A 12,678-nucleotide genomic window follows, 5' to 3' on the forward strand; every position below is an offset into this window, starting at 1 on the left:
AATTGTGTGTGTGTGTGGAGCATATTCACATGAGTGCAGAGGTCAGAAGACAGCAATGGAACCCTTGGAGCTGGAGTTACAGACGGTTGTGAGCTAACTGTGGGTGCTGGGGACCAAACTCCTGTCCTCTGGTACAGCAGTCATGCTCTTAACCACTGAGTCATTTCACCAGCCCCAATATTCACTTCTTAACTAAGCTTACCTGCAGCCATCATACCCGTTTAACTAGCCACTCTCAGGCTGATGATGTCACAGGCTGCTAACACCCCTGCCCACCTGTGTAGGGACGGTGCCACCTACAGTGGGCTGGGTAGGGTAGCTAAACAAAGCAACCCTACTTTATTCCTGCTTCAGGTACAAAGCTCAAATATGGTTTTCAAGTTGCTTGCAGGTCGAAGGGGAAAAAAGCTGTCGGGAGAAGATGAGGGAGGACGAGTAGGATCGGGAGAGGATGGGGGGGCTACAGCTGGGATACAAAGTGAATGAACTGTAATTACTAAAAAAAATAATTAATTAAAAAACAAACAAACACACAAACAACTGTCTGAGCCAGGCGTGGTGGTGCAGGCTGTAATCCCAGTATTCTGGGAAGCAGACGCAGGCAGATCTCTATGAGTTTGAGGCCAACCTGGTCTCAAAAGCGAGTCCAGGACAGCCAAGGATATACAGAGAAACCCTTCTCCAAAAACCAAACCAAACCAAACAAAAATAAAAAACAACACAAAACAAAAAAAATCCCCAAAGAACAAAACCAAACAAAAAACCAACCTCCCCGCCCCCCCAAAAAAAACCCCAAAATTAAAAACAAGCTATCAGTAGCACTTTTGAGATTTTGTCCTCTATTGTCAGCATAAGAGTTCACTGTCAGCCAGGTGTGGTGCCTCACACCTTCAATCCCAGCATCTCAAGAGGCCTAGCAGGAGGACCATCTGAATCTCAGGACCCTGGCTACGGGAGGGGAGCCCGTCAAAGACAAAGACCCATAAAGTGACGCTCACACCCAGTCAGAAAATACCATAAAGTGCTCTGCTCTTTATGCACTTATAACACTTAGAGAAGTTGGAATGAAATAGAAGAAAACGTGTTAGAATGAGCCTGGTCTACAGGGTAAATTCTAGAAGAGCCAAGACTACACAGAGAAACCCTGTCTCAAAGGAAAAAGAAAAAAAAAACGAAAAGAAGAATAATGTTGATGAAAAAAAAAAAAAGGTCTGACTGCTCCAAGGTACGGTTGAAGAGGTTTAGGTAGACATGAGGGGGAGGCCTGCCAGAGGCATCCCGAAGGGGCTGAATTGCCTCAACAGGCTGAACCCGGCCAAAAGAGGAGAGAGAAGGGGGAGGAGGAAAAGAAAGGAAAGAGAAACAGAGAGAGGGAGGGAGAACGAAAGAGGAAGGGAGGGAGAGAGAGGACCAGGAGCCAAGCCGGCCAAGGGCACCAAAAGGGAACACAGCCAAATGGATGAGCTCTGTGGGGAAGAGGAGCTGGGGAAGGAAAGCGAAACTCGGGGCTGGAGGTCAGGGTCAGGGCTGAGGAGAGCCAGGGCTCTGCAACAGGTGCGGTGCTGAGGGAAGCCGGGAGAGCCAGGCGGCCAGCGGCCACGTTGAGATGTAATAAGCTCCTCAGCCGTTTGTCCGGGGTTTCAGATCTAAAATAAACAAACAAACAAAGGGGTGTGTGTCAATCTGTGTTTCCGAGTTTTCTACTCTATGCCTGTGATTATCCTGAACTAAAAAACATAATACTTTAAAATTACCAATATTAGGCGAAACAAACGGCTCCAATGCCCTTCTTTAGCTAGCCTCTGTTTTGTGTTTTTTTTGTTTAATTCTACTGCGGTTCGCCTGTTTCCTGATCGTCGCGAGCTTATGCTGTTTTTCTGAGCTCAGCCAGGGAAGAAGGAGCCAGGGCCAAGGCGAGTGAGGAACTGAATCCGACACGGGGCAGGCGGCCTTTTCCCCGGGTCCCTTTGTCTCAAAGGCCAGTGTCCCGCATCTTTTGTTCTCCACACCCACCAGGATTTGAGATTGAAAGAAAAACAAGAGCCGCGTGTCCTCGCGCCCTCTGGTGTCCCAGAGAAGTATTACCAGACCAAATCCGCCAAGATCGCGGCCATTTCGCAGAACCGGTGCCTGAGCGAGCACAAGGCCTGGGAGCTTGGAGGAATCGCACGCCCGCAGAATTTATAAGCGTGGATACAGATTAGAATAAGCAAAACCCCACCGTGCCTGGGAGGCAGGTATTTAGGAGAGTTGTAGGAGCTGAGATCGTCGCTCTGGTGCTTTTTGCCTTAGCCTGTGCCAAGCTCTGGGTTTGATTCCCACTAACCTCAAACACAAAACCGAAACCTAATAGTATACAAATCAGTTCTCAAAGCATTTGGTAAAAGTTTATGGGTTCTAGAACTAACAAAATGAGTCGATATAAATCACTATTTTACTAACTTTTTTTTTTCTCCCTTAAGACAGGGTTTCTCAGTGTATCCGGTTTCTCTGTGTATCCCTGGCTGTTGAGGAGCTTGCTCTGTACACCAGGTTAACTTGAACTCACAGAGATGCTCTTGCTTTTGCCTCCCAAGGACTGAGATTGAAGTCGTGCACCGCTCTTCCTGCTGCAACCTCTTTATTAAGCCAGCAACATTGAACACCAGCTGTGCATTTAGACTAGAAGCAGGGTTTTTTTCCTCTTGCCTTTTTTTGTTGTTGTTAGTTTAAATTTTATTTGGGGAGGAGAGTGTCTAGAGAGATGGCTTAGTAGTTAAAAGCTTGACTGCTCTAGGACCCAGGGCTTATGTGGTAGCAGACACCTGTCTGCATTCCAGTCCTAATGGGATTTGACTCATGCACAGACATACGCAGAGGCCAAATACAGGCACGTATCAGGTAAAAAGAAACAAATCTAAAAAAAACTTTTAAAGTAGCACTTGGCTTACAGAAACTTGCTTTGCAAACCAGGTTAGCCTTGAACTCACAGAGATCTGCCTGCCTTTACCTCCTGAATGCTGGGACCAAAGGTGAGTGCTACCATGTTCAGCTTTTTTTTTTTTTCTTTTTCTTTCTTTCTCTTTCCTTCTTTCTTTACTTTCTTTCTTTCTTCCTTTATTCCTCCCTTCCTGCCTTCCTTTCTTTCTTCCTTTCAAATATAGATGAGTGTTGCCCACATGAAGAGGCTGAAAGAAGCTGTTGAAAAAAAAATAACCTTCTGGTTTGGATTCTGGGAATCAAACCCAAGTCTTTGGGAAGAGCGTCCAGTACTCCTAACCACTAAGCCATCTTTCCAGTCCCTCTTTCTTTGCTTTTAAAGAGTAAACAGGTAAAGAACAAAGAAAAAAAAAAAAGTGGAAATTGTTGTATCCTACCTCCAAATACCCAGAATGAATCTGTCCTTTTCAGAAGCTTGAAAACTGACTGCCAGACTGTTAGGAAAGAGCAAGAGTCACCCAGGACCTCTGATTGGGGATGTGTGTGTTAGGACCAAATAAAACAAGGATGATGTGCACAGCAGATTTTACATGAAAGAGGTTTATTGAATGCAGATGAAGAGAGAGAGAGGAGAGAGGGAGACATGATAGGGGGAAGAAAGGGAAGGGGCGCCCCGACAGAGAAAAGGAAGAGGGACAAAGTGGCGGGTTGATCCTTTTAAGGAGCAACAGAACCACGCCTGCCAGGTGTGGCTACCTGACCAGTGACACATGATGACATCATAAGCAGGCTGCCAAAATACTAACGGTTGGGGCTGGGGCTGCAGCTGAAGACGTGTCTGGGGGCTGAGGGTGGAGGCATTGTGAAGTTGTGTTTGTCTTAGGACTGAGCGGGTCCATATAGCTACTAATCCTGACAAGTCAGCAGGTCATCAGCAAGACAGAGAAAAAAGCCCAGAACAGTCTGCAGTTGAGGTGGACCAGCCACCACAAGCACGTAGGCTCCTCCAAGGAGAGGAAAGAGCCTGCACAAAGGGAGGAGCCGTGGGGAAGGTGGTGCCAACAGGTGCTGCAACGAGGCCTCCACAGACAGATTTCCCTGCTTTACTGTGTTATAAATATCAAGTTATTCTGGCTGTGACGATGCACTCCTCTAATCTCAGCACTCTGCAGGCAGAGAAGGGTGGATCTCTACGAGTTTGAGGCCAACCTGATCTATAAAGCGAGTCCAAGACAGCCAGAAATACATAACTTTGTCCCAAAAACCCAAAACTAACTAATTAACTAAATGTTATGAGGTTTTTTAAAAAGATGTATTTCTCTTTAAAATATAGACAATTTCTCTCTCTCTCTCTCTCTCTCTCTCTCTCTCTCTCTCTTTCTCTCTCTCTCCCCGTGTGTGTGTTTTCTGAGACAGGGTTTCTCTGTGTAGCCTTGGCTGTCCTGGACTCACTTTGTAGAACAGGCTGGCCTTGAACTCACAGAGATCCTCCTGCCTCTGCCTCCCTGAGTGTTGGGATGTTGTTGTTTTCTGAGAGAGTTTCTCTGTGTGTATCCTTGGCTGTCCTAGAACCCATTCTGTAGATCAGGCTAGCCTCAAACTCACAGAGTTCTACATGTTTTTTGTCTCCTCAGTGCTGGGATTAAAGGCATGTAGACAAATTTATGGTTTAAATGTTTGGTTCATAATATTATAGTTATCATTTGTTATTAGTATTTGAATAAGCAACACAATGCAGATATAATGAAATTCAAAAGTACCAAAAGGTATGTAGATAAGACTATTCTCTTATAACTCAACTGATGTCAGGGTTGGCTTGGCAGTTCATTAAAGTCTTTAAAAGATTAGTTTGGTCCTTTATGGCTGTGATAAAACACTGACCAAAAGCAACTTGGGAAGGAAAGGGTTTATTTGGCTTAGAAGTTATGGCCTGTTTTTGAGGGAAACCATGGCCAGTACCTGGAGGTAAACCATGGAGGTAGCAGATGATGAAGAGGCCATGGAGGGGCGCTGTTACTGGCTTGCTTTCTATGGCTTGATGTTTTCTTATGCAACCTCAAACCTCAAACTAGGGCTGGCACCACCCACAATGGGCAGGGCCCTTTTGCATCAGTCATCCATCAAGGAAACTCCTGATAGACATGCCCACAGGCCATCTGTGAAGGCAAGTCTGTCCTTGCAGTTAACTCTAGTTTGTGGGACAGCAATGGGAGACTTCTTCTCCTTCTTGTTCTTCTGGGTCTTCCTTCTTCTCAACCGTTAGCCTATCAACTTTCCCATTTTACAAATGTCACAAGCTGAGTCCTGCCGGTTGGCATTTGAGAGGAGAGCCAGTCCCAGCAAACTTTCCAAATTTGTCTTGTTAGCTGCAAGGAGGCTTACCCAGAGTCCCGGTAGATTTGTCCTTGTTTGGCTAGGCTGTTACTGGGTTCCAAAGAGATCCAGCAAGTGACAATTAAGCAAAGGTCAGAAGACAGCAAGTGATTCTAGTATTTTTTCATACTTCAGAGGAGCAATTATCACAAGAGGTCTTGTATCATATAGCCTTCAAATCAGATATTTACATCACGCTTCATAACAGTAGCAAAACTACAGCTACAAAGTAGCAATGAAATAATTTTATGTTGGGGGTCACCACAACATGAGGAATTTTATCAAAAGATTGCAGCATTAGGAAGGTCGAGAACCACTGCTTTAGAGCTCTGTGTTGTTTTCAGGAGCCAAAATCTATAGTGTAATTGGTTTTTCCTTTGAGCCAATAATAATAATTTAATCATTTTGTGTCGGGGGATATGCCTGGAGAAGTAAACACTGCATTACTATTTCAAAAGCCTCCTTGTCTTCAACCCCCTCCAAGGATTTGGATCTTATTAGTAACCTTATTCCAACTTTCCTCTGCTTGGATTTATAGGGTTTTTTTTTTTTCATAGAATATATCTTGATTACGATCCCCCTCTACTTCCCAGTTCCTTTCTATCTGACCTCCCATCCATATCCACCCCCTTTCTGTCTCTCATTAGAAAACAAATAGGCTTCTAAGGGATAATAAAAAAATAAAATATATAAAGATAAAACAAAGACTAACACATCAGACTAGAATGAAACAAGCAAACAGAAAGAAAAGAGCCGAAGAAAAGGCAAAAGAAACCAGATAAAGACACAGAGACTCACTCATTGACACACTCAGGAGTCCCATAAACATGCTAGACTGGAAGCCATGATACATACCAAAGGACATGCTTCCCTGGCCAGAGTGCAGCTTCCCTCATTGTAAAAGAGGGTGCGCATAGTTTCATGTTTAATTGGAGGTTGTATTTTTTCCAGAGCCACTTCAGGTACGGGATCCTTGGTGGGGTGGTTTAGAATGGAAAGGCATTGTTTAGAACAGCAATGGAGTTCAGTGTGTTGGCACACGCCTGTAATCCCAACACTCAGGGAGGCAGGGCAGAGGGTCACTGTGAGTTCAAGGCCAGCCTGGTTCATAAAGGGAGTCCAGAACAGCCCAGGCTACACAGAGAGATCCTGTCTCAAGAAAACAAAAAACAAAACAAAAAATAAACAACCAACCCCCCCCCAAAAAAAAACAGCAATGGAAACAGTGTTGACATGATTATTATTTTAGAATTAAGAAGGAGAACTCAATTTTCTAGTCTGTCTGTACTAACCCGAGTTTGTGCTATGTTGCCAGTTCATATTACATCAGCATTCATTCAATTCCCTCTTAAAAGCCGCAGTCCAGATTCAAAGTTACATTGTCATTTAGCCTGTACGTGCTGGGTTGTCATAAAGTTCGGCTTTGGTGTCCTTCATTGGTGTTTTCTGAGATCGAACTCTGCCTGGTACCCAGCAAGTGTTTAATAAGCATAAATAGTCAATGCATAGACTTATTGCTTGGCTCATGGCCACCTGAGCAACTGGGTTCTGTTAGCAACAACTATGAAGGAACGGTTTTGGGGTATACAACTCATGGTGCCTGCCAAAACACACAGTTGAGACTTAGATAGATGTTGTCAAGTTGTTCCCCACAGGGGGAGAGGCGGTTTACACTCCCACCAGCAATATGCCTGAGCATCTGTCTCCCTAACCTTCATCCACATGGTGTTATCAAAATCATTGTCTGTGCCAATCTGGAAGTTTAATTTGCATCTCCCTTATTATAGCGAAGTTTGAGCATGTTTTCATGTTTTAAAGCAATATGTAATTTATTTCCTGAGAAGTGTTTTTTCTTATCCTTTGCCCATTTTTTTTTTGAAAGCCAAATATTGGTCTTTTTCTTATCAATTTTTGAGAATGCAAATAGTTACCAGATTTTCATGTGTTTGGAGTCATGTATGGTGGTGATGGTAAGCAGGATTTTACAAATAAATTTATATTTAGCCTTTTTTCTTTTACAGCTTCTAGATCTTGTATCATGCTTAAAAATGCTTTTCCTATTTTCATCTATCAGAATAATTCTCCCACATTTTCCTCTATTACATTCTTATTTATTTATTTATTTATTTGTTATTATTATTATTAGTATTAGTAGTTTTTCAAGACAGGGTTTCTTTGTGTGACTGTGTAGCCTTGGGTCTCCTGGACTCGCTTTGTAGACCAGGCTGCCCTCGAACTCACAGAGATCCACCTACCTCTGCCTCCCTGAGTGCTGGGATTCTAGGTGTGCATCACTGTGCCCAACTTCTCTTTTACTTTTAAGTTTTGAGTACTCCTTGGAAATCTTGATTCATTTGGAATTAAAAAAAAAATTATATATATGCTCTATCTGCTTGTACACCTGTATGCCAGAAGAGGGCATCAGATACCTGTATAGATGGTTGTGAGCCACCGTGTGGTTGCTGGGAATTAAACTCAGGACCTCTAAGGAAGAGCAGACAGTGCTCTTAACAACTGAGCCATCTCACCAGCCCCCTTCCCCTATGGAATTTCTGTAGTTATTTACATGATTGTTTGTGGTGCTGGGGATTAAACCCAAGGCTTTCTCTGTGTTAGGCAAAGACTCCATTACCAGGTTACATCCCTAGCCCTCCATCTTGAATTAATTTGTGTGTGATAGATAATATGATGTTGTTTACAAATATTTTATCTTTTCTCCGCTGAGGAAAACTCTTAACATGTTCCTGACTGTCAAAGACTGCTACTTACTATAGCACTTTTAACATTCGAAAAGGTTCTGAAGAATGACGTACCAGGGGTGGCACACAACTTTAAACCCCGCACACTGGAGGCAGAGACGGAGGCCAGCCTGGTCTACAGAGTTCCAGGACAGCCAGGGCTGCACAGAGAAACCCTGTCTCTAAAAACAAAACAAACAATAACAACAACAATAAAAAGAATGACATTCAAAGACAAAGAAACCAGGAGAAAAATTAAATTTGTAATTTTATGCCTTAAACATTTTAAAAGTTTATTTTTATTGGTTTGTTTGTGTGTAGGTCTGTAAGTGGGTATATGTACGCGTGCAGTGCCTGGGGAAGCTAGCGTCTTCCGAGTCCTCTGGAGCTCGGGTTACAGATGGGTATGAGCTGCTTGATGTGGGAGCTGGGAACCCTTTGGAAAAGCAACAAATGCCTTTACCTTCCGAACCATCTCTGCAGCACCCGCAACCTTATTTTATTTTATTTTTTAAAGATTTGTTTATTTATACAATGTTTATCCTGCATATGTGCCTGCATTCCATAAGAGGGCACCAGATCTCACTATAGATGGTTGTGAGCCACCATGCAGTTCCTGGAAATTGAACTTGGGACCTTTCGGAAGAACAGCTAGTGCTCGTTTTAACCTCTGAGCCATCTCTCCAGCCCTCCATCCTCACTTTATACAAAGGCTAACTTAGGTTAAGAATTTGTTAAGTGTAAGTTAAAAGTAATTGTATGTTAAGAATGAGGAACTTAACGACTAGGGTTAAAAATAAAGGCTTGTTGCCCAGGTGACCAGGATTTCAGTGTCAATAACTTGAACTTTTCTGTGTGCACTACCTACCGGAATCATATTATTCTTCCTCCTCATTATGTAACCACTGATTTTCTTTGATAATTATTTCTTAAACTTGTTGTATATCTTACAACCTATATAATTCCTTAAATACTATCTATCTATCTATCTATCTATCTATCTATCTATCTATCTATCTATCTATCTGTCTGTCTATCTATCTTTTTTTTTTTTTCTTTCAAAACCAGGTTTCTCTGTGTAGCTCTGCCTGTGCTGGAACTCACTCTGTAGACCAGGCTGGCCTCAAATTTAGAAATCTGCCTGTCTCCTCCTCCCAAATGCTGGGATTGAAGGCATGCACCACCACTGCTCCACTTGCATGAGACTCCTAAATAAGTTGAACACATCTCTGCATGGAGATAAACATCAGCAAGCCTCTGAGAAGACAAAAGCCCTGCCTGGGGAAGCAGGGGTCGGTCTTAATGAGTGAGTTTGGGAAATACAGGGTACCCTGCTTTGACATCTAGCAGGTCTGAAGCTTGAGTCGTTGAAGAGCATGTGATTCTCTCCTTGCCCCTGTCAAAGTCTGTATGGTATCTGTGTGTTCCTACGGTATGTGTGTGTGTGTGGGGGGGCAGGGTGTAGAAGCCATTTCACTTTTTAAATGTATTTATTTTTTATTGAGTCAGGGCCTCCACCTGGAGCGGGTGCTCACTGCTTTGGCTAGACTAGCTGGCCAGGGAGCTGCAGGGATCAGCCTTGGCTTGGTTTTCATGCTGTACTTCTGACAGATCTCTACACATTTATATTCCAGCCTCTATTTTGATTTTTAGATTCTGTTTTCATGCTTTAAAGTTTCATATGCTCATTCTCACATTTAGATCCTACTTTAGGAATAGTGTTTGCTTCTTGTTTTAAGGAAACAAAACACTGCCTTATCTTTTCTTGGTGAGAACATTAGAGAGCATGCTCTGAAGCTGCTTTTCCCCTTTTCAGTTTCTGTTTTCTTCAAGCAAATCTCTTCCTCCTTTTCCACCTCCCTTTTCTTCTTTCCTTCCTCTTTTTTTGTTTTTGTTTTTAGGCAGGATTTCTCTGTGTAGCCTTGGTTGTCCTAGACTCCCTTTGTAGACTAGGCTGGTCTCAAACTCACAGAAATCCACCTGCCTCTGCCTCCTGAGTGCTGGGGTTACAGATGCTCTCCACCACACCCAGTTCACCTCTTTTTTCTTGGAGATAAGGTTTAACTATGTAGCTTAGGCTGGTCTTGACTTAAGACTTATGATCCTCTCTGAGTATTTGGATTTCTGCTATGTAGTACTATACCCAGTGATGCTTCTCTCTCTTTTATTTCTTCTTCTATTATTATTATTATTATTATTTGGTTTGGCTCTTGTAAATTTCTTCTTCTTTTTTTTTTTTTTTGAGACAGGGTCTCACTATGTAGCTCTGGCTCTCCTGGAACTTACTCTCTGTAGACCAGGCTTGCCTTGAACTCAGAGATCCTCCTGCCTCTGCCTCCTGAGTTCTGGGATTAAAGGTGTGCACCACTTGACCTGGCACTTGAGAAAAATTTTAAATGTCCTTCATGGTCACAAAATGCTTTCTGTGACATCACACTGCCACACGATACCATACAGAACAGGAAGAACAAAGCACCAATGCTTGAATTTATGTGTATCTCTATCAGGAAACCAAGTCACTCTGGGTTTAAGCACCGTTATACATGATCGGTCAGATATTTGTGTCAGCCACATTCCCACCACTAAACCAAGTACAGCAAAAGGAAGCTTACGCCATTCGAGGTTAAAGATGGAGTTGTGGGGAAGAGCCTACTACTATTTCTGCTTTTTGCATGCACAAATTTGGACTCTGGAAGCAAGAAATAAGGTGGAAATGATTGTCAGTGAGGCAACTAATATTGCCTGCTTTGCTCTTCACATAAGCACCACACAAAGAACACTGCAAACTGTTGACAACTTGAAAACCGGCAGGCAAAAGCAAGATAGAAACTGTTCTGAGCACCTCACAATTATGTAATACTAAGGATTGATTTGTATTTTTAAATTGTGTGTGTGTGTGTGTGCGCACAGGCGCACGCACGGTGGGGGAGGGGCTTGTGAATATGTGAGTGTAATTGCCCGCAGAGGCCACAAGAGGTAGTCAGGCACCCTGGAGCTAGAGTTACAGGCGGTTGTAAGCTGCCCAGTGTGGATGCTGGGAATAGAACTGCAGTTCTCTGTAAGAGCAGTTTGTGCTGCTAGCCACTGAGCCATTTAAATTACGGTGGTCAGTCTATCTGAACAAAGGTAGAGAATGAGGGTATTTTAAAAGAGTGAAACTGAACAGATTTAGCAGTAGTCTCGGGACTTGGCTTAGGAAATAAGTTAATAAAATAAGAATTTGATTAAATTCACAGTAATAACAAGATACATTACATTAATATTAACATCAAAAAGGACAAAGAAAGAAAACACAGAGGGGAAAATGTATTTGAAGGGTTTTTTTTAAATTTCTGCTCATAAAAGGATTAGTTTCCAGCTGATAAAAAAGCAGGCTTCCTTACACAGTTGAAGGTGGTTTGTTCTGCTGCTTTTGATGAATTATCACAAGACCCAGGAAAAGTTATGTTCATTTAAAACAAAGCATCAATAATAAAATAATGAAATTGACTCTGGCTTGTGAAAAAAAAAAAAAAAGAAACAGGTATTCATAGTCTGTTTGATATGATACTTTCTGTGTTCTTTGCATCTGTGCCAACCAGGTTCTTAGTGTTATATAACAAAACTTTCATCTGGCTTATGGAGAAACAAAATATATTAAGGTCTGTCTGTCTTCATGGGAAAATTCTGGGAGGGTCAGAGAAAACTTGATGGCTTGGTCCCCAGAAACAAGTGACTTCAAGACTACAGCGAGGACTCCACAACATCAGCTGTTGAGGACCTTGCTAGAGCATCTCTGAGGACCATGTGACATTAAGAACTAAGCTAGAGAGCTGGGGAGATAGCTCAGTGGTTAAGAGCACTGGCTGCTCTTCCAGAGGACCTGGGTTTAGTTCCCAGCACCCACATGGCAACTCACAACCGTCTGTGACTCCTGCTTCAGGGATTCTGACAACCTCACACAGACCGACATGCAGTAGCAACACCCATATACATAAAAAGTAAAAATAGAAGAACCAGGCTGAAACAATGTGTGCCTTCAGCAGGCTGGAAGGTTCTGTTGTCCTGTGTTCCTCAGTTGCTATGACTGTGGCTCATTTGCATGAAAATGCTACTTTCTGATTTTTTAAATTTGATTTTTAATTTTTATATTTTTCTTTTTGCGACAGGGTTTCTCTGTGTAATAGCTCTGGATATCCTAGACTAACTTTGTGTACCAGTCTGGCCTCGAACTCACGAAGATCCACTTCTGCCTTCCGAGTGCTGGTATTAAAGGTGTGCACCACACCGGGCTCTCACATTACTCTTCCTTCATCCTGTTTGTCTTGTTGTTGATGGAGGACATTCAAAGATGATGACAAAACACAGCTCTGTACAGAACATCAGATATATTTTTGTTCCAGGTAGGAATTACAATTCAAATACTAAATTTAGAGCCTTCTTTTTCATTTTTTGGTTAAAAGGAAACCAAGAGAGGTTATTGCCCAAATTCTGAGAAGTTGTGGGTGCCTATCTTGTTACATCTCCCGGTATTATCTGTCTACCACCAGTTATGAGTGTCAGTCATGTCAACGTGAGCCCTTTGCACATCAAAGCGGAAAACCAAGCAAAACCCAGGTGGACACAGGGAGGCCAATCTTGCTTCAGTCTCAGGGATGCTGGGATTACA

Source organism: Meriones unguiculatus, chromosome 2 (genome assembly GCF_030254825.1).
Source record: "Meriones unguiculatus strain TT.TT164.6M chromosome 2, Bangor_MerUng_6.1, whole genome shotgun sequence".
Classification (NCBI taxonomy): Eukaryota; Metazoa; Chordata; class Mammalia; order Rodentia; family Muridae; genus Meriones; species Meriones unguiculatus.